The following is a 26,359-nucleotide window of genomic DNA, read 5'->3' on the forward strand; positions in this document are numbered from 1 at the left end:
CAGGGGATACAACAATGTTACTAGGTGATATATTTAAAACTAATAAGAAGACATTTTTTTACTCAATGCACAATTAAGCTCTAGAATTCGTTGCCATAGTATGTGGTGAAAGCTAATAGTATAGCTGTGTTTAAAAACGGTTTGGACAAGTTCCTGGAGGAAAAGTCTAATAATTACTATGATGGAGTTGGGGAAATCCATTTCTTATCCCTGGGATAAGCAGCTTAGAATCTCTCTACCCCTTGGGATCTGGCCAGGTACTTGTGACTTAGATTGGCCACTGTTGGAAACAGGATACTGGGCTTGATAGCCCTTTGCTCTGACCAGGGCCGGTGCAAGGGTAGTAGGCAGGCACCCTAGGCGAAACTTCTGCCTTGTGCCCGTCCTGGTCGTGCCGCCCCTGCCTCCTTCTCAGAGCTTCGAGCAGTGTGTGCTGCTCGAGGCCTGACGAATCTGTTTACCTCTTTGCCGTGAGCAGAGCACTTGCGGCACCACATGGCTGCTCTTCGATGAGGTTCCCCTTACTGGTCGGCGCCATAGGTGACCGCCTAGTTTTGCCTAACGGATGTGCCGGCCCTGGCTCTGACTCGGTATGGCAAAACGTATGTATCATCTGAATTGTCGTGAGATGCAATGGGTGAATAATACAGACTGTGTCACAGAGAGGGTTTTTTGTAATATCTTTATGGGTCTGTTTTCTGATAGTATGGTTAAGGGAAGTCATACACTTTGTACCATAATTTATTCATTTAGAGGGCAACAATCAAAAGCGCCTGCACTGAAGCAAACTTCGTGAGTACTTTTTCCTTTGGGATTTGCACAAATAATCAAAGCAAAACTACATCAGTAATTCTGCTTTGATTTCTGCCTAACAAAAAATTCCGCACACCAATATGCGCCAGCTTTCTCTGTAGGCAATTTTTTTTGAAAGAAAAATAGAGTGTTTTGTTCCATTCTGCACCCTCTCCTGCCCCTGGGAGTGCCTCCACAGTATGCTGATGGAAGTACATACGTTGCTGTAAAACGTGTACTCTTAATTGCATACAGAGATGGCAATAATCAAAATACTCATTTATATAGGTAAACCGGTGTTTACCCTTATCTGTACTGAAATGCCTTTGACTGTTCCCCTCCCCCCTTATGCAAAGGATCATTTTCGGGCCAAGTCAGTAAATTTCGCGGGAGAGCAGGCGAACGCCCGCTCAGGCCACTCTCCTGTGCGCGCGATACCGGTGTTGCGGTCCCGGTCGCCAGGCTAGCGACCGGGTCCTTACCTTTCTGCCGACTCCCCCGGGGATGCCGCGATCCGCCGCGCCTGGGGCCTGTAGGGCCGCATGGCAGCGTCTCCCTCCACGTGGAGACGCCGCCGAAGGCCGAGCCTGACTCTTCCCACTGCCTGGGCACGCGCGCGCGCGAGGAGGGGGCTCTTAAAGGTCCAGCACCCGGAAGTGCTGAAACGCCCCGTTCCTGACGTCAGACGCTGGCTGGCTATTTAAACCAGCGTCTGACTGCCTTACCTTGCCTTTGCAACGTGGTCGCTCCTTGAGTGGTTAGTTGCCTTGTTCCTGCTTGTTCCAGCCGTGCCTTGCTTCCAGCTCTGGTTCCTGCTTGTTCCAGCCGTGCCTTGCTTCCAGCTCTGGTCCCTGCTTGTTCCAGCCGTGCCTTGCTTCCAGCTCTGGTCCCTGCTTGTTCCAACCGTGCCTTGCTTCCAGCTCTGGTCCCTGCTTGTTCCAGCCGTGCCTTGCTTCCAGCTCTGGTTCCTGCTTGTTCCAGCCGTGCCTTGCTTCCAGCTTGGGTTCCAGCTTGTTCCTGCTGTGCCTTTGACTCCAGCTCCGACTTCACGATTCTCCTTGTCTTCAGCCAGCCACGACCCTCGGACTTCTTCACGCTTCTCCTTGCCTTCAGCCAGCCACGACCCTCGGACTTCTTCACGATTCTCCTTGTCTTCAGCCAGCCACGATCCTCGGACTTCTTCACGATTCTCCTTATCATCAGCCAGCCACAACTCTCGGATTTCTTCACGATTCTCCTAAGTCCCAGCGACTCGGACCCCTACGGGCTCCTCCTGGGGGGGTCTCGGGTTTCCAGGGTGAAGACGTCATCCATCAGCTCCAGCTAAGCTCCGCCTCCCGGCTCATTACCAACTGTGGACGTCGTCCATATCAGCCGGCCCAAGGGTCCACTATTAACTTTCTTCACAACATAACAGTTTGCAAAGGCCATGGACTCGGCGGACTCCTCTCCTGTGCAGGCCATCCCTGGCATGGCTCAAAGAATCCAGCAGCAACAGCAATGCCTAGAAGTCTTGGCTGCTACGGTGGATCGTCTAGCCAGTCGCTTGGACGCCAATCCTCCACCGGTGGCACAACCTCTGCCTCCACCGGCAGCTCAAGTTCCCGCGCAGACTCAGCTTCCAGCGCCTACACGTTATTCCGGGGATGCCAGATCGTGCAGGGCGTTTTTGAACCAATGCTTCATCCGTTTCACCTTATTACCGGGGCAGTTCCCGTCCGATGCCGTCAAGGTAGCTTACATTTTGTCTTTGCTCGATGGGAGGGCCATGCTGTGGGCCTCTCCCATGTGGGAGAAACAAGACGCCATGCTACACAACTTGCAGGATTTCGTGACTCATTTCAAACAGACTTTTGACGAGCCAGCTCGTGCAGCTACCGCTACCACTGAAATCCTGCAGCTAAGACAAGGGTCCCGCTCACTAGCAGAATACGCTATTGAATTCCGTACTCTGGCAATGGAACTCGGTTGGCAGGATGACTGCTTACGGGGTATTTTCCTGGAAGGACTCGCAGGTCGTATCAAGGACGAGTTGATGGCTCGCGACCTGCCCCTCACCCTGAATGGGGTAATAGACTTAGCAGGGAGGATAGACCGACGACTGCAACAACGGACCAAGGAGGCTCGAGTGCTTCGTCGCCCCGTTTCCTTGGCACCTTCCTTCTCCAGGTCTATGGTAGTACCTCACAAAACATCATCGGCCACCGGCAGTTCCTCGGAGGAACCTATGCAACTTGGAAGGGCGCCTCTAACCGAGGAAGAGAAGAAACAACGCCGCATCCAGGGTCTTTGCCTATATTGCGGTACTAAGGGTCATTTCCTTGCTCAATGTCCTGCAAGACCGGGAAATGGTCGAGTCTAGGGAGAAATGAGGAGATTCCCCTAGGCTGTGTCAATCCTGCTCCTCAATGTACAGTTCCTATAACCTTGGAGTATCCTGGAGGTTCCTTCCAGACGCTAGCTTTGATTGATTCCGGTGCCGGAGGGAATTTTATCTGGAAAGAACTGGTACACCAGCTCGGACTACCTACTAAGCACCGAAGACCCCCATTACGGGTTACCTCTATCCGGGGAACCCCGTTACCGGGATACATTTCTGAAATCACGATGCCTCTCACCTTACGAACTGGTGTGCTTCACACAGAGACAATCTCTTTTTTACTACTTGAGAAATCCGTGCACCCTGTGGTCTTGGGACTTCCCTGGTTGCAACAACATGCTCCTGTGATCCATTGGGACTCCCTCCAGATTGCGCAATGGAGTTCTCACTGTTTCCAGAATTGCCTGGATCCTCTTCCAAGTTCTGAGATAGTACTCTCTCACTCAGTCCTAGAACTTCCTCAGCCTTACCGAGAATACTCTGACGTGTTTTCTAAACAAAAGGCCGAACTCCTCCCATGCCATTGGCCTTTTGACTGTGCCATCGATCTCTTACCAGGCTCCACCCCACCACGGGGTAGGGTGTACCCTCTGTCACTGTCAGAGACCCGTGCAATGTCGGATTACATCACGGAAAACCTTGCTAAGGGCTTTATTCGCCCTTCACATTCCCCTGCAGGAGCTGGGTTCTTTTTCGTATCCAAGAAAGACGGCTCCCTCAGGCCATGCATAGACTATCGAGGCCTGAATTCCATCACGAAGAAGGATCGCTATCCTTTGCCTCTAATCCCGGAGTTACTCGATAGACTTCAAGGGGCTAAGATTTTTACAAAGCTGGACTTGCGTGGGGCCTACAACCTTGTTCGTATTCGTCCGGGTGACGAATGGAAGACAGCGTTCAACACTCGAGATGGACATTACGAATATCTGGTAATGCCTTTCGGCTTATGTAATGCCCCAGCTGTCTTCCAGAATCTTATGAACGAGGTCCTCCGGGAGATGCTTCATTCCTTTGTCATTGTTTACCTCGATGATGTCTTGATCTATTCCCAAGATCTCTCCTCCCATTGCCAACACGTCAAACGGGTTTTGCAGGCGTTAAGGGACAATCATCTATACGCTAAATTTGAAAAATGCCAGTTTGAGTGTGAGTCCCTTCCGTTCTTGGGTTACATAGTTTCCTCGTCCGGTTTCCAGATGGATCCAGAAAAGGTGGCAGCCATTACCAATTGGCCTCGCCCGTCTGGTCTGAAGGCTCTACAACGATTTCTTGGCTTTGCCAACTTTTACAGACATTTTATACCGCATTATTCCCAGAAGGTAGCTCCCCTCACTGCGCTTACACGCAAAGGAGTTAACGCTCACGACTGGTCCACTACCGCCTCGGAGGCCTTTGAAGCGTTAAAACAAGCTTTCATAACAGCCTCGTGCCTACGACACCCAGATCCACAACGTCCCTTTATTTTGGAGGTCGATGCCTCGAACCTGGCTGTCGGCGCCGTTCTCAGTCAACACGATGCTTCCGGCAAATTGATGCCATGTTCTTACTTTTCTAAAAAGTTTTCACCCGCCGAATGTAACTACGGCATCGGGGACAAAGAACTCCTAGCCATCAAGTTAGCCTTCGAGGAGTGGAGGCAATGGCTAGAGGGGGCTAATCATCCGGTAACCGTGTACACAGACCACAAAAACTTATTGTATTTAGCCCAAGCTCAACGGCTAAACCCGCGGCAAGCAAGATGGTCACTCTTCTTCAGTCGTTTTAATTTCCTCCTCAAGTTTCGACCAGCAGAGAAGAATGTGCGGGCCGATGCCCTCTCTCGTACTTCTCAGCCGGAGGAGGAGGAGGACTCGCCACAGACCATCCTGGACCCTGCTTGTGTTCAACTAAGTATCACCTCCATTGCCCCCGCAAATAAAACTACTGTTCCTAAGAGACTACGGAAGAAAGTTTTGTCTTGAGGACATGACTCGTTGACCGGGGGGCATGCTGGTAGGCTACGAACTTTGGACCTTATAAATCGTTACTATTGGTGGCCTGGTCTTCGCCGTGACGTGTCCACCTACATCAACTCTTGTCCTACTTGCGCCCTGCAAAAACCACTAAACGGCTCTCCGAGAGGTTTTCTGCAACCATTACCCATACCCACAGAACCATGGACCCATATTGCCACGGACTTTATGGTGGAACTTCCGCCTTCGCAAGGCAAAACCGTGGTATGGGTCACAGTGGACCGCTTCTCTAAAATGGCTCACTTTGTGCCTTTGCCCAAATTACCTTCCGCCACTGAATTGGCCTCTCTATTCACACATCATGTATTTCGTATACATGGTCTGCCTCAGGACATTGTGTCTGACAGGGGGCCTCAGTTCACAGCCAGGTACTGAAAAGCCTTATGCAAAAAGTTCAAGATCCAGTTGAGTTTCTCTACCGCTTTCCACCCACAAAGTAATGGGCAAACAGAACGCATGAATCGTTCATTGAAGTTGTTCCTACGAGCGTTCATTAATCACAAACAAGACAATTGGGTAGAACTTTTGCCCTGGGCGGAATTCGCATATAACAATCAAATACATACGGCGACAGGGAAGTCGCCTTTTCAAATCGTGTATGGTAAACAACTCAAACCACCATTACCTCTACCAGTACCAACCTCCTCACCTGCCGCTCAGGTTACCGCAGATCAACTGAGTCAACTTTGGTCCTCTGTTCAACATCGACTCCATAAAGTCGCATGCACTGCTAAACACCACTACGATCGTCATCGAAAACCTGCATTCTCTTTTCTTCCAGGCGATCGAGTGTGGCTCAGTACAAAGAACATTCATTTGAGGCAACCGTCCAAAAAACTCTCACCCAAGTTCTGTGGGCCTTTCCGCATAGCAGAGAGGGTAGGTTTGGTCTCGTATCGCCTACGACTCCCTACCACTCTACGCATTCATGATGTCTTTCATGTTTCTCTTTTGAAACCAGTCATTCTTTCCAGATTTCACCCCAGACTGCTCGATGATGGTTCCACCACTACGGTTGAGGATCCTACATTCCAGGTACGAGAGGTCCTTGATGCGCGCTTCGCCAACAGACGTTGGGAATATCTGTTGGCTTGGGAAGGTTGTGGGAATGAAGACAATAAGTGGGAACCTGCCCGCAACATTTTGGACAAGACACTCCTGCAACAATACCATCAAGACCATCCTGACAGGCCAAGCCCTTTGAAGAGGGGGCGTAAAGGAGGGGGTACTGTTGCGGTCCCGGTCGCCAGGCTAGCGACCGGGTCCTTACCTTTCTGCCGACTCCCCCGGGGCTGCCGCGATCCGCCGCGCCTGGGGCCTGTAGGGCCGCATGGCAGCGTCTCCCTCCACGTGGAGACGCCGCCGAAGGCCGAGCCTGACTCCTCCCACTGCCTGGGCACGCGCGCGCGCGAGGAGGGGGCTCTTAAAGGTCCAGCACCCGGAAGTGCTGAAACGCCCCGTTCCTGACGTCAGACGCTGGCTGGCTATTTAAACCAGCGTCTGACTGCCTTACATTGCCTTTGCAACGTGGTCGCTCCTTGAGTGGTTAGTTGCCTTGTTCCTGCTTGTTCCAGCCGTGCCTTGCTTCCAGCTCTGGTTCCTGCTTGTTCCAGCCGTGCCTTGCTTCCAGCTCTGGTCCCTGCTTGTTCCAGCCGTGCCTTGCTTCCAGCTCTGGTCCCTGCTTGTTCCAGCCGTGCCTTGCTTCCAGCTCTGGTTCCTGCTTGTTCCAGCCGTGCCTTGCTTCCAGCTTGGGTTCCAGCTTGTTCCTGCTGTGCCTTTGACTCCAGCTCCGACTTCACGATTCTCCTTGTCTTCAGCCAGCCACGACCCTCGGACTTCTTCACGCTTCTCCTTGCCTTCAGCCAGCCACGACCCTCGGACTTCTTCACGATTCTCCTTGTCTTCAGCCAGCCACGATCCTCGGACTTCTTCACGATTCTCCTTGTCTTCAGCCAGCCACGATCCTCGGACTTCTTCACGATTCTCCTTATCATCAGCCAGCCACGACTCTCGGATTTCTTCACGATTCTCCTAAGTCCCAGCGACTCGGACCCCTACGGGCTCCTCCTGGGGGGGTCTCGGGTTTCCAGGGTGAAGACGTCATCCATCAGCTCCAGCTAAGCTCCGCCTCCCGGCTCATTACCAACTGTGGACGTCGTCCATATCAGCCGGCCCAAGGGTCCACTATTAACTTTCTTCACAACATAACACCCGGTGGTAAAAACGGGCAAAAGGAGGCGCTAGGAACACTAGCGCATCCCTAGCGCCTCCTTTTTGACAGGAGCGGCGGCTGTCAGCGGGTTTGACAGCCGACGCTCAATTTTGCCGGCGTCGGTTCTCGAGCCCACTGACAGCCATGGGCTCGGAAACCGGACGCCGGTAAAAATGAGCGTCCGGTTTTCGACCAGACAGCCGCCGGCCGACTTCAATTTTTTTTTTCTTTTTTTTTTTTACTTTTGGAAAGTTTCGGGACCTCCGACTTAATATCACCATGATATTAAGTCGGAGGTTGCACAGAAAAGCATTTTTTACTGCTTTTCTGTGCACTTTTCCGATGCCCGAAGAAATTAGCGCCGAAAGTAAAATGTGCGGCTTGGCTGCACATTTTACTTTCTGTATCACGCGAGAATACCTAATAGGGCCATCAACATGTATTTGCATGTTGCGGGCGCTATTAGGTTTGGCGGATTGGACGCGCATTTTCCGCCCCTTACTGAATAAGGGGTAAGGGAAAACGCGCGTCAAGTGGCGGGTTAACAGTGCGCTCCTTCGGAGTGCACTGTACTGTATTGGCCTGTTGTTCTTCAAGGCGTTATGGCCGGCTACCAACATTTTCCAAGACGTGACTGCTACAAACTTACTTTTCAGCTCTTACTTTGCAGATTTTTTTTTTCTCTTTCGACCTCTAGAGATGAAACACACCATAGTTTGCTTTGATCAAGTCTCAAGAAAGTTTGTGTCAATGATTTTAAGCTGATTTGGTGCCTGCTTTAACACATGCTATTAGCAAATCACTGTCTACTGGCATTGTTCTGAAAACTTCACGTCTTTACTGATCACCTCCCTCTTTAAAAAAAAAAAAAGAAAGAAAAAAAAACCTGAAAAACTTGGCAATTATAAGTCAAAAACAGACATTCTTGATATATGAGACTAAAGTATGTTGTTTTAGAGCACTTAACCAATTATGAAATACTACCCACAAAATTCTATTACCTAAAGTAGTCCAGTTCCTCTCTACAGAACTGCCACTGTACTCCACAGAAGAACATTCAACCATTAATCCCATGCTATGGTTCACAGCCCGTGATACAGGTATATAAGCTTTAGGAAGCACTGAATATGTATATATCTAACCATGCTGATGCTGTATAGTAGAAGAAGTTTGGGTTTCTTCCGCAGCATTTAAATGTCTTCACTTCCGCTTGCTCTTTTGCCCCACATACAGCCTTCAAAAAGGGGCGCACAGATCTCATCAGAAACGTGGACAGGATGAAGCATCTTTAAGTGGCTGCGACCCCTGGTCAGGTTTCCTTTCCATTAAACATAACCGTCGTGCCATCTCGCCCCCATCGTGCAGTTGGCACTCATCTTGGCGGGTATGTCTGGGCTCCGGGAACATCTACAGTCTATGCTCAAAGCCAGCAGGACAAAAATGGCGTGTGAGCGTGCGTGTGCGTGTGCATGTGTGTACACACACAGCCCTCAGGAGTCATTACCCTGAGCAGTTTTAGGGCATTTTGGTAGACTGAGAAAATCAGTTTTGTCGTCTTCAACCAAAAGCTTCAGCTGCTGGATGACATACTCTGATCATGAAGAATATCAAACATTAAAAATGGCAAATACACCTCACGAAATCAAACACAAAAAAGCACCCACGTGACCATGAGGAAATAAACACTTAAAAGATGGGACTCTGTATCAGACTGAATGCTCTTGTTGGTATAATCTACAGGCTCTTGCCCGCAATGGGCTACAACCAGCATCATAAATGAGCACTGTATTCACGTCACTTACTTCTTCCCATTCCTACCAAAACTCATTTCTTGTTATTTAAATCTTTTCATAACACCTATCACAACACTTTTTATTTAATATTAAAACTACTTATCTTTCCGTTTTAATTTCTCCAACATCCACTTAATATCTGCAGTACTCTGCACCATCGCGTTCCAGTACTGATTTACCTTTACATAAGCTGCATGGGTTTAAACCCAGGGTGAGAACGACATGTGTTTCTAGCAGACTTGTGTATGCGGTTTGATGTCTGTGCCAGCTACTGTATATGTAGGGGAAACAATGCAGCTCTTAAAAACACGATTGATTGAACATAGAGTGCCCTGAAGTGTAAGAAGCGCCTTTGGTGCAGCATGGTCTGTCCTTTAATCATCAGTTGGAGGATTTGTTTTGCACAGTATTGGAAATGTTGCATTGCAACATCAGGGTTGGTGATACAAATTTGTGGTGGTTGCAAAGTGAGCAACGATGGATATTTAATTTGAGAATGGTCCATCCTGAGGGACTAAACAAGGAAGTTGACTGGTCCGTATTTATGTGAAAGGGTAGTCCGGTCCATCTGATTGGCAGGTTTGGAGGCGGGTGGTTCTCTTTAAAAATGCACTTCCGATTCCGCATGTTTAGCACCAGAACCAAGGTGCTTTCCAACAAATTACATCCAGGCTCTTCCCCAGCGAACTTAAATATGTACACCCTGGAGGAAAGGAGGAGCAGGGGTGGTATGATACAGACTTTCAGATACTTGAAAGGTTTTAATGATCCAAAGTCAACGACAAACCTTTTCCGTTGGAAAGAAATCAGCAGAACCAGGGGTCACGATTTAAAACTCCAGGGAGGAAGACTCAGAACCAATATCAGGAAGTATTTCTTCACGGAGAGGGTGGTGGAGGCCTGGAACGCCCTTCCGGATGAAGTGGTGAAAAGCAAAACTGTGAAGGATTTCAAAGGGGCGTGGGATAAACACTGTGGATCCATAAAGTCTAGAGGATGTGAATGAAGAGAAGAGGCATAGGGGGTCTTGCGGGAACGACAGCTACTACCTGGAGACTAATACCTTATTCAATAAACATATACACGATTAATGTGACTCCTGCATTGCTCTGTGCTTCAACGGCAAGAGGAAATGTGGAAAAAAGGATTTGCATTCACAAAAAAGCGGGGGAGTAGCTTGCTTGTTGCAGCGGTTACTACCCCAAACCAAATAAAGCCTGATACTTCACTTGGAATACATATCCAGTGCAGCTCACTGCTTTAATGACAGGGGGAATGAAAAAAAGAGGATTTATATTCAGACAACAACCAACAAGGACTGAATTGCATAGTCTGGATAAACAAATAAGCGTGGGTGTAGCTTGCTTGGTACAACGGTTACTACCCCGAATCAATTAAGCCTGATACTTCACTTGGAATACATATTCAGTGCAGCTCACTGCTTCAATGGCAGGGGGTGAAGAAAAGAGGATTTATATTCAGACAACAATCTAAAAGGACTGAATTGCACAGGCTAGGTAAACAAATAAGCATGGGAATAGCTTGCTTATTGCGACGGTTACTATCCCTAACCAATTAAGCTTGATACTCCCCTTAGATGCAGCTCCAGTACTGCTCTCTACATCAATGGTGGGGGTGGAATGTAACTAGAACCAAAAAGTTACTAATAAGGGCCAAGAGTAACATAAGTATGAGAAAAAAATAAGTTCATCTTTATTCCCATGCTTATTCACCCCTTTAAAAAATGTAACCGATCTATGAGGCAAGACTTGCCTTGGGTAAATCCATGCTGGCTGTGTTCCATTAAATCATGTCTTTCTATATGCTCTGTGATTTTGATCTTGAGAATAGTTTCCACTATTCTTCCTGGCAAGTCAGGCTCCATGTTCTATAGTTTCTCGGATCACCCCTTGAGCCCTTTTGAAATATCGGGGTTACATTGGCCCCTTCCAGTCTTCATGTACAATGGATGATTTTAATGATAGGTTACAAATTTTTATTAACAGATCTGAAATTTCATTTTTATTTCTTTCAGATCCTGGGGTGTATACCATGCAATCCAGTTGATTTGCTATTCTTTAGTTTGTCAATCTGGCCTATTACATTTTCCAGGTTCAACATGATTTGGTGCAGTTCATCCAAATCATCACCCTTGAAAACCATCTCCGGACTGGTATTTCTCTAACATCCTCATTCACAAACATGGAAGCAAAAAATTCATTTTGTCTTTCCCCAATGGCCTTATGTTCCCTAAGAGCCCCTATAACCCCTCGATCATCCAAATGACTCCCTTGCAGGTTTCCTGCTTAGAATGTATTTTAAAAAGTTTTTAATTATGAGTTTTTGCTTCTATGGCCAACTTCATTCCATATTCTCTTTTAGCCTATCTTATCAATGTTTTACATTTAACTTGACAATGTTTTTTCCTATTTTCTTCAGATAGATCCTTCTTCCAAATTTTGAATGACTTTTTTTTTTTTTTTTTTTTTTTAATAAAATAGCCTCTTTCTCCTCATCTTTTAACCATGCTGGTGATTGTTTGGCCTTCCTTCCACTTTTCATAATGCATGAAATGCATCTGGACTGTGCTTCTAAGATGGTATTTTTAAACAATGTCCACGCCTGTTATACACTCAACTTATGCAGCTGCACCTTTCAGTATTTTTCTGTTTTCTTCATTTTATCAAAGTTTTCCTTTTGAAAGAGCTATAGATTTACATATTGTCCCCCTTCCAGTCATTAGTTTAAATTTGATCATGTTATGATCACTATTGCTAAGTGGCCCCTCCACCATTACCTCTCTCACCAAATCCTGCATTCCACTAAGAATTAGATCTAAAATAGCTCTCTCTCTTGTCTGTTCCTGAACCAATTACTCCATAAAGCAGTCATTTATTCTATCCAGGAACTTTCCTCTCTAGCATGTCCTGATGTTACATTTACCCAGTCAATATTGGGGTAATTGAAATCTCCCATTGTTACTGCACTATCAAATTGGTTAGTTTCCCTGATTTCTCTTAGCATTTCATTGTCCATCTCATCATTTGGGCCATGTGGACAGTGGTATACTCCTACACTATACTCTTACCCAACACACATGCGATTTATATCCATATAGACTCTACTGTGCATTTAGGGGCGGATTTTAAGAGCCCTGCTCGCGTAAATCCGCCTGGATTTACGCGAGCAGGGCCTTGCGCGCCGGTGCGCCTATTTTACATAGGCCTACCGGCGCGTGCAGAGCCCCGGGACTCGCATAAGTCCCGGGGTTTTCCGAGGGGGGCGTGTCGGGGGCGGGGCAGATCGGTGCGGCGTTTTCGGGGCGGGACGTGGCGTTTTGGGGGCGGGCCCGGGGCGTGGTTTCGGCCCGGGGCGGTCTGGGGGCGTGGCCGCGCCCTCCGGAACCGCCCCCGGGTTGCGTCTAGGCGCGCGGGGATTTACTTCTCCCTCCGGGAGGCGTAAATCCCCCAACAAAGGTAGGGGGGGGTTTAGACAGGGCCGGGGGGGTGGGTTAGGTAGAGGAAGGGAGGGGAAGGTGAGGGGAGGGCGATAGCGAATTCCCTCCGAGGCCGCTCCGATTTCGGAGCGGCCTCGGAGGGAATGGAGGTAGGCTGCGCGGCTTGGCGCGCGCCGGCTACACGAAATCAGTAGCCTTGCGCGCGCCAATCCAGGACTTTAGCAGATACGCGCGGCTACGCGCATATCTACTAAAATCCAGCGTACTTTTGTTGGCGCCTGATGCGCCAACAAAAGTACGCGAAGGCGCGCTTTTTGAAAATCTACCCCTAAGTCTCTTGTATGATCTTTATTCTGTTGGACTCTATACCCTCCCGGACATAAAGTGCCACACCCCCACCAAGTTGATCCTCCCTATCATTGCGATATAATTTGTACTCCTGTATAGCACTGTCCCATTGGTTATCCTCCTTCTACCAGGTCTCTGAGATGCCAATTATGTCTGTCTCATCATTCACTACTATAGACTCTAACTCTCCCATTTTACTTCTTAGACTTCTGGCATTGGCATTCAGACATTTCAAAGTGTGTTTTTTGTTTGTATGAACAACCTGCTTTTCAGTTGATAGGGATAATTTGGAAATCTTTAGCTCAGATGATTCTTTACTTATAGGCATATGGACTACGTTTGCTTTTATTGGAACCTCTCTGTTGGGGTGCCTAACTCTCCTGTTTCATTAGTATCCTTCGAAGATACCTCCCTCTGAACAATGCGCTGCTGTCAGCTTTCCCCCTTGTTCTAGTTTAAAAGCTGCTTAGCTCCTGGGAGATTTTCACAGGAATTACCAACGTGGTAAACAATGTGTAGCCCCTTAATAATCGTATCAGCAGAGAGGTTGCTTGGAATGCTGGAGGAATGCTTGGAATTATTGATGCACTTTTCTGTGGGTTCAGCTTTGTCACAACTGTCGCCATGGCTTTGGGACATTAACTTAAATTAACAGAGAAAGGGCCGGCTCACACAATGACTCCTTTTATAAGAAGTAAATAGACCAGCAGATCTGAATAGTAGAAGGCTGCTCCTTGGAAAGGCATTATCATTTTTAGGATGTTTGAGAAGTAGCTTTCAAAGTGAAATAGAGTAACTGGAGTAAGCTTGCTGTGATGCATTTACAGTTCTCTGCTGGAAGTCACTGCAGACTGGAAGATATACTGGCGGTCCGACTTCATAAGTTAGCATTATTTGAGCATTGCATTATCTTACGCAAAGCTGCCCTGAATCCGCATGGCCAGTATGCAAATGCTCTCCGCCCCCTGAAAAGTTACCCACCTCTTCATTGCCATGGTTGACAAATGAGCTCGTCTGCTCTCCAGCCTCTGAAATATGACCTGCCCCTAAAGTTGCTGTGATTTGACAGCAGGCGGGAGCAGTCCTAGGAACTGCCGTTAAGGACAGGCTGTGATTGACAGCAGGCCCCAAACCCTGCATAGATCTGTGGCGGCACTGGAGATGCCGGAGTGGTGGCAGGGACCCTCACTGGCAGAGACGCAGCAGCACTGGAGAGACCAGCATGCCGTGGCCCCCATCTCTGGTGGAAAGGACGGAGATCCACAGCTGCCAAAGACAGAACTGCCAGGTATAGAGAGGGACGAGGAAGATGGTGACAGAAAACCGTCTGGAAGAGAAAGTAGAGAAAAAAGGAAAAGGGAGGGCGAGACAGGCCAGATTGCCCCAACATTGGACGAACCTTAACACTGGTCACAAAATGATCCACTAAACTAGTAAAGATTCTGTCTGCCACACTATTGCCCCAAGAATTAATGGTCATTATGAGCTGCCCATATGTTAAAGCATAGTTATACTGAAATAACAAAATAAAGGCACAGCTATCTTTCCCACATCATTTTCTTGCCAAGTCTGCTGGGTTTGCTAGTAGTCAAAGCAGTTTTCTGTCAGCCGGGACCATGGCAGAATAAACCTAGTTGCAGAGAAAAGTCATCTGTGTGCTTCATGCAGCATCGGCAACCGCCACCCACCAGAAACATTTCACAGCCAGAATTTTATTTTTCCAAGTCTGATGAAGAAGAAATATGCAAAAAAGTAGGGCTTGGCATGCAGACCTTTTTTTTTTTTTTAAATGATCCTCAGGTCTTTTTTTACTAAACAGATGCTGAGTTCAGTAGAATGCACTCTTTAAATGTTTCACCAGTACCCATGCAAAGTGGCTATGCCATGCTTTGTATTTCTGCGGGCCTCCATTTATTATTGGTTTTGCTTTACCTTACTATCCCAGTTTTCTGTGCTGCCGGGTAGAGACAAATAAGATTACAGAAGATGAGGCTGTAGACTACATTTCTCTTCTCCAGCTGAAAGTGTCTATGGAATTGGCTGGGCCAGTCTATCGAAATACACAACAGAAACAGCACAACCTAACACCACCAGGCTTCACAAGAGCTTGTTAAGCATTCAGACCTGGTACCTCCTGCTTCGAACAAAGCTGACATTGATAACTGTTAGCATAAAGAAAATCCTCTCCTCGCCACTGAGTTGGATTGGAGATGCTGCGGAAGTTACTCTACTTTCACTGCAGCGTCAAGATTCTAATCTTGGCCTGTCAAATATCTTGCCAAGTGAGTTTTGTGATCTGTGGACCTTGGAACGTCCCCTAACTCAGTTGCATAAGGAAGGTTAGGGAAACCACGAAAAAATACATTTCAGGAGGAGGCTGCCTTATAGGCTGCCAGAAAAAGAGCTCACCACTGAATTTCTATCTGGTGTATTCTTTGCTTGACAAGAACTGAAAGCCACGACTGAGAAAGGCCTAAAATTCAAGCAGCGGACAGGCAAAAGGAATATAGATTATGCACATTTAAATATTTTTAGAAAGCAGACAACAGATATATTTTCAAAAATATATCATTTCTATCCAGGCATGTCGACTTTTAGTAACAGCTATTAGAGGCAGATAATGAAAGAAGCCCTATAAATCAGTCCTCGGGTTCCCCCTAGCCAGTCAGGTTACCCCTAACTAATGACTTTGCATGAGATACATTTTCATGCATTGACCAATGTATGCACGTATCTCTCATGTATATTTGTTAGCCGTGTCTTGAAAATCTAACTGGCTGGGAGGAGCTGGAGAGGGGAAGGGAATGGAAAGGAATCCCAGGACCAGTCTGAGCGCCGCTGATGTAGATCATAGGAATGAGAAAAAAAAATTGTTTTCTTCTCTGGCACCAAATCTGCTTTAATACAACCCAGCGAGAAAGGATCATCAGTTAAAATAAACATTCTTTTTTTGCAGCAAAATTAGCAGGCATTATTTAAATTTCAGCAATACTTCACTGAGTGCAGCAACAAAGAAGACAAGTCTGAGCCAAGCTGAAAGTAACCGAATAACCACAGCCAATTCTTTTGGTTGTTTGTGGATTATCTGTGCTATTTTCCTAATGTGTGTCACAGCCAGCCTAAGCATACACATTATCTTGTGAATGGCTAATCATGTGGCCAGAGATGAAAGGCACCACAAGACATATACAGTATATACCACCTGGTCAGTGCTACAACATCCTAACATATTGAAGGCCTGTCAGTTACCATTCAGTAAGTAGAGAAATTGGCCCTGGTTGAATTTAGTTATCTATCTGCTCCTGTGTAGGCTGCATTTGGTTTGACCTGATGGTCATGACCATCTTTTTTTCTCCTTGCTTTTATAATATCCTTCCCTCCATCAACATAGCTTGATGGTGACTGCAGCCATGGTCTCGGGCCCAGAGCTGTGCACTAGGGCTCCTTCTGGAACCTTGCAGTCACGGGCCCTGACTCTGGCCACTAAACGTCACCCGTTAAGCAATGGCCGAGACTCTCTCCCCCTCCTGTCGGCTGTAAATGCTGCCTCCTAGACCGAACTCGGGGATTGAACCAGGGACCTTCCATGCAGTCGTGCACAGCACGATTGCATGGAAGGTCCCTGGTTCAATTACCAGGCCAGGCCTATCTGTTGCTTTTCTTTTCTTTTTATTTTTTTAACTAAGTATTGGAGTGCCTTAGGACTACAATCATTATTTAGGCTGTTAAAAGATTGCTGTGGCATTAAACTCCAGGGCATAACTATATTTGAATTGTAAATCTATTTGTGCTTTCTGCTGATTCCTGCCGTGAAGCATGTGCTGAGAGTAGGAAATCAAGCACTTGGCTTTAGTACGGGCTTCCTCTTCTTGTCACAGTCCAGTTGTGATAAAACCAGTTCTTTTCTGTCCAATTACACCTTGCCTCTTGTAACGCTTACGATTAGAAGCTGGAGAGCAACGCCCTGTAGATTGCACAGTCCTCAAAGTGGTGCCTGACGCTGCCTAGTAACCATTTCTCAAGAGATTATGGTTCTGGCGTTTACAGATTTTAGCTTTGGGTAACAAAGAATGCACTTTTCTGTGAGAGGAAAAATGATGTGATAATCCTCGGTTACAACTGAACGAAGAAAGAAGTGCCTGCGCAAGTGGTTACCCTCCTACACGCCAGCAGAAAATGCATTGCAATTAGTTTGTATCAACTGACTTTCCCGAGCCTTAGCTCACGTGTGCGCATGGCATTTGACTTTGGAAATGCCCTTGGTTATTGGCCAGTTGTTGATGGCAGTGCTGTCACCACCTGCTAAGTGCTCGTTGTATTTTCTCATGCGCGCCCCATAAAAGCCACACACCGGTTTGCATGCTCTGACCTTCTGGCATAACACCAGAGAGAGCAAATCTCAGAGCTGCGTACGTGGGCAAACGGCGATTCACTCAGGTAAGAGGGCTGCGCCGAAATGACCTGCACACACAAACCATCTATAAGTAGGCATGGGCTTCCATAGCATGCGTACTTTTAGCATCCTAGCGGGGGAACAATCCCTAGAGGTCTGGTGAAACCCGTTTGTCCTACCCTCCATCGTCAAGGTGGCCCCAATGGTGGTAAAAAAAAAAAATAAATAAAATCTCATAGTCCCTTACCTGCAAACTCTGCACCTTTTGCCAAATACCCCCTTTTCCTGTGAAGACAGTACTGCAGCTGAGAACATAAATCCCTGCAGTTTGTTCCTGAGACAATGGAGGGGGAAGTGATTTGCCCAAGGTCACAAGGAGTGGCAGTTTGATCTGAACCCTGGCTTCCCTGGTTCACCGCCTGCTGCGCTGGCCACTAGGCTGCTCCCTCATTAAGTAGGTACCCGAGGCAATGGGAGATAAAAGGCGGCAACCGTCAGTGAAGGAGCAAGCCAAGCACGTATTGTGTGGGATGTGAATGCGAGAGAATGCAGGGCCAGTAGAAGTAGGTGGCTGCCTAGAGTGCCACAGTTTTGGGGGTGATACAGCGGGGGCAAGACTGCGACTATTGCAGCTCCCTGTTCTTCCCACCCACGTGGTCCCAACATAGGAAGCTGTCACGTGGGTTCACATGGATGGGAAGAAAGAGGCACAATTACTGAAGCCAGAAGGAGCAGTGTTGGCCCATGTGGCCAGAAGAAAGCAGGAGCAGCCTCCTGCCAAGGGGAAAGAGTAAGCCTATTGACTGCAAGGGCTATAGGCGGACATTGCTACAGCTGGCGTATTTCAGAGGAGGAGAGAATGTGTGCATGAGCAAGCCTGTGTGTGTGTGTTAATAAAAGAGAGGACAACGTTTGTGTGCAGCTCCCCTCCTCCCAGAACAATCTGAGTGACTGGAGATCAAAAGTTCACAGGTATGGCATTTATTTTTTCCTTATTACTTTTAATTATTGGGTGTCTGATGTTTCTGCTGTTTTTAAATATATTATTGATTTTTTGGAGAATGTTTTAACTATTTTTATGTGAGTTTACTGAAGGTTCTATTTATCAGCTGATTTGAAATATTCATTTTCTTAGTATGTTTGTAATAGAATCAAAAAATATTAAACATCATTGTATTTGTTTTATGAGGAATGGCGATAATTCTGTTTTTCTATCGTTGTACTGCATACAGAGTCTGGCTTATTGCAGTTTCCAGTTAAGTTTTGTTTAGTGCTGTTTTGGTATGGAAAGTTTATTGTATTATAATTTGTAATTCAGTTTACTTATGGCTTTCCGAGGGCCAAGCTCACACTTTATAATAGGCCTAATACCATATGTGTTGCAAGTGTCTTGCTTTTCTGCAGGATTTTCTGGCTGACACTACAATAGTGCATATAAATATAATATACCTGATGTAAGTGATGTTTTTACCTCAAAAGACTGTATTTCATGTAACGTATGTTATAAATGCCTAATCTGTCATTGTGTGTGGAAGGGCCAGGGGGAGGAGGGGGGGCTGGGCGTGCACACACACACACACACGTTGGGGAAGGGTAGGAGGCAGGTGGCAGAGTTCCTGGGAGCGTGACAAGCTTACCAACTTCCTGCAAATATCAATAGCGCTCTATCTGCCACTCCTCTGGGAACCCCGACACCTGTCTCCCCTGTTCTCCAGCATTTCAAATCACCAAAAGGGCTCGACTCTAAAAGGGATCCATTCCCACTCTCCTGGTAATTTGACCTGCACCATGCCTTGGGGAGGGAGGCGGGTTTTTTTTTTCCTCGCCTCGGGCAGCAGATTGCCTCGAGCCACCCCTGAAATCAATTACAGGAAGAATCTTGAAATCAATGTATGCTGCTCTATGAACTGAACTGAACCAAGTCAAGAATTTAGGTCAGTATTTGCATACCATTACTGGTGCATCATCTGGTATTGATCTATTTTTTTCACAATTTATTAAAGAAACTATTTTTTCCAAATCTCCTTTAATAAAAGTCTTACAGGCTCACAGGACAGACAGAGAAACATATTTCTCTCTATCTATACAGCTCTGATCCAACACAACAGCATTTCAGATTTCCCATTGCACTGTCCAGATGGCTCAAACGTTTGCACCAACTTTGAATGACAGGACTGATGCCCAATCTAGGAATTAGGTTGCAGCAAATTAAGTCATTTCTACTTAATACTGTGAAGCCATAAGAGGAGACAGTCTGTACTTACCAGGTTTCAAGACTCACAGACGGAAAGGAATCTGTGGTTAAGGCAGTTAGAATAACTCCCTAACCAGACACAGATACAAACAAACAAATGCATGCAAATTAAGCAAACAATGAGAAAATCCAAAGCATGTTTGGAGGAGAAACCAAAGACTGAACTTCAATTTGTTTACAACAAATAGGCCTGGAGGAAGGAGCAAAGTTCCAAGGCTCCGACATCCAAATGTGTTTTCCTGGAGACTGGCCAAGACTTTCATTTCTGCCCAAGCATGGACACCAAACCACGCAATACAACTCAATATTTTCTAATATTTTGGAAGAAAGAAATATCCTTTCTATGAACCATTGGACTCTGAAGGAAGAGGTTATCTGGAATATTTCCCCAACAGGGGGGACAACTCAGAACTAAGGTCAAGAAATATTTCTTCACAGAAATATTGCAGTACGATTTCTTCTGGTCCAAATGGGAGGATTGGAAAAGGGCATTTTTTATAGTGAACCCATAGAAAGTGTGTAGTGGCTGCCCACACACCACGCAGATTAGCAGGGGGAGAGAAAGACAGGCCCTAGCACAAGGGCTTTGCACACTTAACTGTACAAGCCACCTGTCATGTCCAACGACACTGTTACATCCACCACAGCTCCCCCCCCATGTCTGTGCCATTTGCTGCAAACACATAGCCAGAGATGGAATAGAGAAAGCAGCATCTGTCTTAGCTATGAGCCAACCATTGAGGCAATCCTCAAATTTTTCAAAGAGGTCCGATTGCCTAAGTGTAAAGGAATCGTGAGCGACTGCCGGGTACTTGACCACCATGTCGAGGATGCGCATTCGAGTGTCACAGACCACTCGCACGTTGAAGGAGTGGAAAAAGCTTTCTGTTGCGGAAGATCTCCTCCCTGTCACGGGGTGGGATGATGGTTACATGAGTGTAGTTGCTAGATCCCAGAATACTGGGAAAGTTAGCGATGGCATAAAAGCCTCTCTTCAATTCTATCAAGTCCTGCCTGTCCCGAGGAAACTCTATGTAGCGATTCATGCAGTCAGATACAGCTGTAATGACCTGGTCCAGACAGCGGGAAAAAATGGTTTGGAACATTCCACCCATGACCCTTACTATCGTTCATAAGGAGCCGCTTGCCATGAAATGCAGGGTGGCCAATTGTTTGGCGAGGCCTGGCACAGCGTGGGACCTTTCCATGACTGGATCCAGATTCCCTCTATTTCTTAATATAATTCCAGGGTAGCCTGAGAACTGAGGCGATACCTGCTAAACAACATTTTAACAGGGTGAGCAGCCTTCCTGGTAATTCAGACAATGCTGCTTGAACATGTTTTGCTTTTGGACTTGACCGTAGAAGCAGTCCTGCACTTTTCCCCTAATATCCGTGTATCAGTACTCTGAACCATAAAAGTCAGAGCCCAGCGTTGATTGTCTGAATCCTAATTCACCTGCCCCGCACTGGCTGTCGAAACAGAAAGCAATATTGTAGTTGCATCAGAATCATGAAAGCTAATTAGTTAAGGGTAGTGATCCCCATGCCTTCTGTTAGAGGGTAGCAGCTGCCGCTCCATGCAGGTTACATCCATGCACCTTTTCCTTCATTTCCACCTCTAGCCTTAAAGGATCTGCAATGTTTATCCCATGACCCTTTGAATTCATTTACTGCTTTCATCTTCACCACCTCTTCCAGAAGGGCATTCCAGGCATCCACCACCCAGGGAAAACTGTTGGGGAAGACTATAGTGATAGGAGTATACTCCGTCCACCTGACCAAGATAGTGAGACAGAATGTGAAATGCTAAGAGAAATTAGGGAAGCTAACCAAATTGGTAGTGCAGTAATAATGGGAGATTTCAATTACCCCAATATTGACTAGGTAACTATAACATCGGGTCATGCTAGAGAGATAAAGTTCCTGGATGGAATAAATGACAGTTTTATGGGTCAATTGGTTCTGGAACTGACGAGAGAGGGAGCAATTTTAGATCTAATTCTTAGTGGAGCACAGGATTTGGTGAGAGAGTTAACGGTGGTGGGGCTGCTTGGCAATAGTGATCGTAATATGATCAAATTTGAATTAATGACAGGAAGGGGGACAGTAAGTACATTTATGGCTCTAGCGCTAAACTTTCAAAAGGGAAACTTTTTTAAAATGAGAAAAATAGAAAAAAACTGAAAGGAGCAGCTACAAAGGTAAAAAGTGTGCAAGAGGCGTGGACATTGTTAAAAAAATACCATCCTAGTCCAGATGTATTCCACACATAAAGAAAGGTGGAAGGAAGGCAAAACAATTACTGGCATGGTTAAAAGGTGAAGTGAAAGAGGCTATTTTAGCCAAAAGATCTTCATTCAAAAATTGGAAGACTGATCCAACAGAAGAAAATAGGATAAAGCATAAGCGCTGGCAAGTTAAATGAAAGACATTGATAAGACAGGCTAAGTGAGGATTTGAAAATAAGTTGGCTGTAGAGGCAAAAACTCACAGAAAAACCTTTTAAAAATATATCCAAAGCAGAAAGCCTGCGAGGGAGTCAGTTGGACCATTAGATGAACAAGGGGTTAAAGGGCACTTAGAGAAGATAAGGCCATCTCGGAAAGATTAAACGATTTCTTTGCTTCGGTGATTACTGAAGAGGATGTTATGGAGATACCCATACTGGAGAAGGTTTTCATGGGTAATGATTCAGATGGACTAAACCAAATCCCGGTGAACCTAAAAGATGTTGTAGGCCTGATTGACAAACTGAAGAGTAGTAAATCACCTGGATCAGATGGTATACACCCCAGGGTTCTGAAGGAACGCAAAACTGAAATTTCAAATCTATTAGTTAAAATTTGTAACCTATCATTAAAATCATCCATTGTACCTGAAGACTGGAGGGTGGCTAATGTAACCCCAATATTTAAAAAGGGCTCCAGGGGCGATCTGGGAAACTACAGACCAGTTAGCCTGGCTTCAGTGCCAGGAAAAATAGTGGAAAGTGTTCTAAAGATCAAAATCACAGAACATATTGAAAAATATGGTTTAATGGAACAAAATCAGCATGGCTTTACCCAAGGCAAGTCTTGCCTCACAAATCTGCTTCAAACATGTAGATAAAGGTGAACTGGTGGATGTAGTGTATTTGGATTTTCAGAAGGCATTTGACAAAATTCCTCATGAGAGGCTTCTAAGAAAAGTAAAAAGTCATGGGATAGGTGGCGATGTCCTTTCGTGGATTACAAACTGGTTAAAAGACGGAAAACAAAGAGTAGGATTAAATGGACAATTTTCTCAATGGGAAAGGGTATACAGTGGAGTGCCTCAAGAATCTGTACTAGGATCTGTGCTTTTCAATATATTTATAAATGATCTGGAAAGGAATATGACGAGTGAGGTAATCACATTTGCAGATACAAAATTATTCAGAATGGTTTAAATCACAAGAAGATTGTGATAAATTGCAGGAGGACCTCGTGAGACTGGAAAATTGGACATCCAAATGGCAGATTAAATTTAATGTGGATAAGAGCAAGGTAATGCATATAAGGAAAAATAACCCATGCTGTAGTTACACGACATTAGGTTCCATATTAGGAGCTACTCCCAGGAAAGAGATCTAGGCGTCATATTGGATAATACTTTAAAATCGTCGGCTCAGTGTGCTGTGGCAGTCAAAAAAGCAAACAGAATGTTGGGAATTATTAGAAAGGGAATGGTGAATAAAACGTAAAATGTCATAATGCCTCTGTATCGCTCCATGGTGAGACCGCACCTTGAATACTGTGTACAATTCTGGTCGCCGCATCTCAAGAAAGATATAGTTGCGATTGAGAAGGGCAACCAAAATAATAAAGGGGATGGAACTGCTCCCCTATGAGGAAAGACTGAAGAGGTTAGGACTTTTCAGCTTGGAGAAGAGATGGCTGAGGGGGGATATGATAGAGGTCTTTAAAATCATGCAAGGTCTAGAATGGGTAAATGTGAATCGGTTATTTACTCTTTCGGATAAAAGAAGGATTAGGGGGCATTCCATGAAGTTAGCATGTAGTACATTTAAAGCTAATTGGAGAAAGTTCTTTTTCACTCAACGCACAATTAAGCTCTGGAATTTGTTGCCAGGGGATGTGGTTAGTGCAGTTAGTATAGCTGTGTTTAAAAAAGTTTTGGATAAGTTCTTGAAGAAGAAATCCATTACCTACTATTAATCAAATTGACTTAGAAAATAGCCACTGCTATTACTGGCATCAGTAGCATGGGATATACTTAGTTTTTGGGTGCTTGCCAGGTACTTATAGCCTGGATTGGCCACTCTTGGAAAACAGGCTGCTGGGCTTGATGAACCCTTGGTTTGACACAGTATGGCAATTTCTTATGTTCTTAGTGTGGAACCTAAAATTGGTTTTGTCCAGATTACCTTTTAGGTGGAGAGAGGACCCAAGTAAGGGTCCCAATGAAAAGTCTGGTGCGGTGATTCCTGTTACTTGCCCTTAACACCACACAGGGTTTACATCTACATTACTTACTCTCTCTCCCAGACACCTGCAGCTGCACAATTATGCTACCTAGAGATAAAACACACCTAGGGATTTATGTCATTTTCAAGTAGCCCTCTGACTGAAGACTTATGTCATGAGAGCATTCAGTGCAAGAGCCAGAGAGAAGGGCCATTGCTTGGTCAGAGGTGATATCTCTTCGCAATGTTACAGGCCAATCGTTTGTAATAGGTGCACCATTACCTTCGCCTAGCTAGACAACACATTGGTCCACAACAGAGTGAAGACATAGCTATTCCACCTCTAACCAAATGTTTCTACCCCTATTCCACCAGACTGCATATGGAGATGAACACCAGCTAGCTAGTGGCCAGCTCACATACATGACCCATGTACCCAACAGTTAGCTAAGAGTGTGCTCTCTGGAGAAGGCAGCTGGAGCCAATACTGAAACTCCACAGTAAGAAGCTTTATGTTTAGCTCTTGCTGTTTTACTTGAGAGCATATAATTAGCTTTTGGTTATATGCCGTAGGCTATATGGTCTTGCCTGCCAGAAAAGTGCCTACTTAGAATGGCCGCTGGCATGCTATCATGCAAGCTCATATGAATCCCAAAACTTTCACTTAGTGAACTCTTAAGAGAAAAAGCACACAATAAAAACAGACAAGCAGAAAGTATTCTTTCAAACCTGTGACCACTTTATTACACAACGAATGTCAATATATTGAAAGTAAATCAACATCTTTGGTAATCACATTCTGCAACGACAAAATATGTATTTGCAGTTGACATTATAACTGAAATGAATAGCACATTGATTGTAGACCTCTGCATACATTGTTACTAATACCAACATTACATATACAGTATTAGCATCTTATCCATTTGCACATTCATGATTACAGCCAAGAACTTAGGACGCAGAAGTGGCATCCCAATAGCTATAGTACAGCTCTAGTGTTAGAGCTGAAAGCAGCAAACTATGTGCTGTAAACCAAAAGCCCCAGGCAGACCATGTTGAAAGAGCGCAAAGGGAGGACTGGCTAAGGGCCAAGGCAGCAAAGGTTAAGTAGCAAGCAGCAGGACCAGGACTGGCGAGCCCAGCTTGGAGGCAGGAGCCCCAGGCAAAGACAGAGCAGCATGGAGGTAGCAGCAATTGGAGAAGACTCAGCAACATGGAAGCAGCAACAGCATGAGCTGAGAAGAAATGACACCAGCATTGAGGCAGCAGCAGGATGAGCTAAGATGAGACACTAGCATGGAGGAATTAGCAGGATGAACTAAGATGAAATGAGATGAGATTAGACAGACACCAGCATCAGGAGCAGGAGATGAGACATGATGCAAAGAGGCAGCAGCTTAACCATGACTGGAGACCGCATCAAGGAGGCTGGAATATGGGCAGAGCATCGAGAAGGGTTTTAGAACTAGGCAACAGGACAACGGTGGCAGACAACTGACCATCCCCTTCAGCAAGCCAGCACAAGAACTCTGTAGTGAGGACAGGCCCAGCAGTCTTCTTCCATCTAGCCAGCACAGGAACTCTTTCCAGAGGCTTGTTCAACAAGTCTTGTTTCTAGGCATTACACTCAGTTGGGAAAGTTCATGGCCCTTTGCCACACTGTAGCTTGCCACTTGGGGGTGGCATGTTTTTTGGTGGCCTACCCCTGGGTCATCTATCAGGCCAGGACAGGCTACGGAGCATAGAGTCTTGGTGAATGCACTGGTGGAGGCACCGGCATTCTTTGTAGAATCTGGGTGAGGATGCTAGTGAAGTTATTTATAAACGTTGCCACCATGGTGAGCGCTTGAGTGTGGGCTGCCGTCTGGTCACACATGACCTAGGTCTGCCTTTGACAGCCCTCTTGAGGCACACTAGCTATGCCCGTATGTGGTGCAGGTGGACACTGTTGTGGTTCACCAATTTGGTCATTAACTGGGCCTTTATATCCTGGTATCTGTGGGCCACCTGCAGCCCATTGCGTCTCACGCCACTGCACCTTGAGATTGCCTGGGCGATGGTGCGCCTGATTTGGCCCTTGGCTGCTCTCGAGATCTTGGCCGCACAATTGCCGAACAGCATGTCGCAATTTTCCAGGCCTTGGCAATGATCATTTTGTTGTCCTCCGGGCTGAACTTCAATGCCCTGAGACGAACGTGCCCTGCTGCCAGGCTGCCTGAAGGGGGTGCTACTTCTGCTTCCAGAGAAGTGTCCTCCCTTTCCTCACTC

The 26,359-nt window shown here is 46.2% G+C and overlaps 1 long non-coding RNA gene across 5 annotated transcripts in view; it reads left to right on the top strand.

The window, feature by feature from the left end:
• LOC115073117 overlaps positions 1-26,359 on the top strand; it is a 114,739-nt gene that overhangs the window by 13,822 nt on the left and 74,558 nt on the right. The window contains exon 1 of one of the 5 annotated variants that reach the window (XR_003851932.1): positions 17,357-17,431. The exons of 3 other annotated variants lie outside the window; for them this stretch is intronic. This is a non-coding gene — a long non-coding RNA (uncharacterized LOC115073117). Of the gene's footprint in view, positions 1-17,356; positions 17,432-26,359 lie in introns of those variants that run through there. One more of the 5 variants, XR_003851934.1, reaches the window with a different exon arrangement.

This window comes from Rhinatrema bivittatum, chromosome 11, assembly GCF_901001135.1.
Source record: "Rhinatrema bivittatum chromosome 11, aRhiBiv1.1, whole genome shotgun sequence".
NCBI lineage: Eukaryota > Metazoa > Chordata > Amphibia > Gymnophiona > Rhinatrematidae > Rhinatrema > Rhinatrema bivittatum.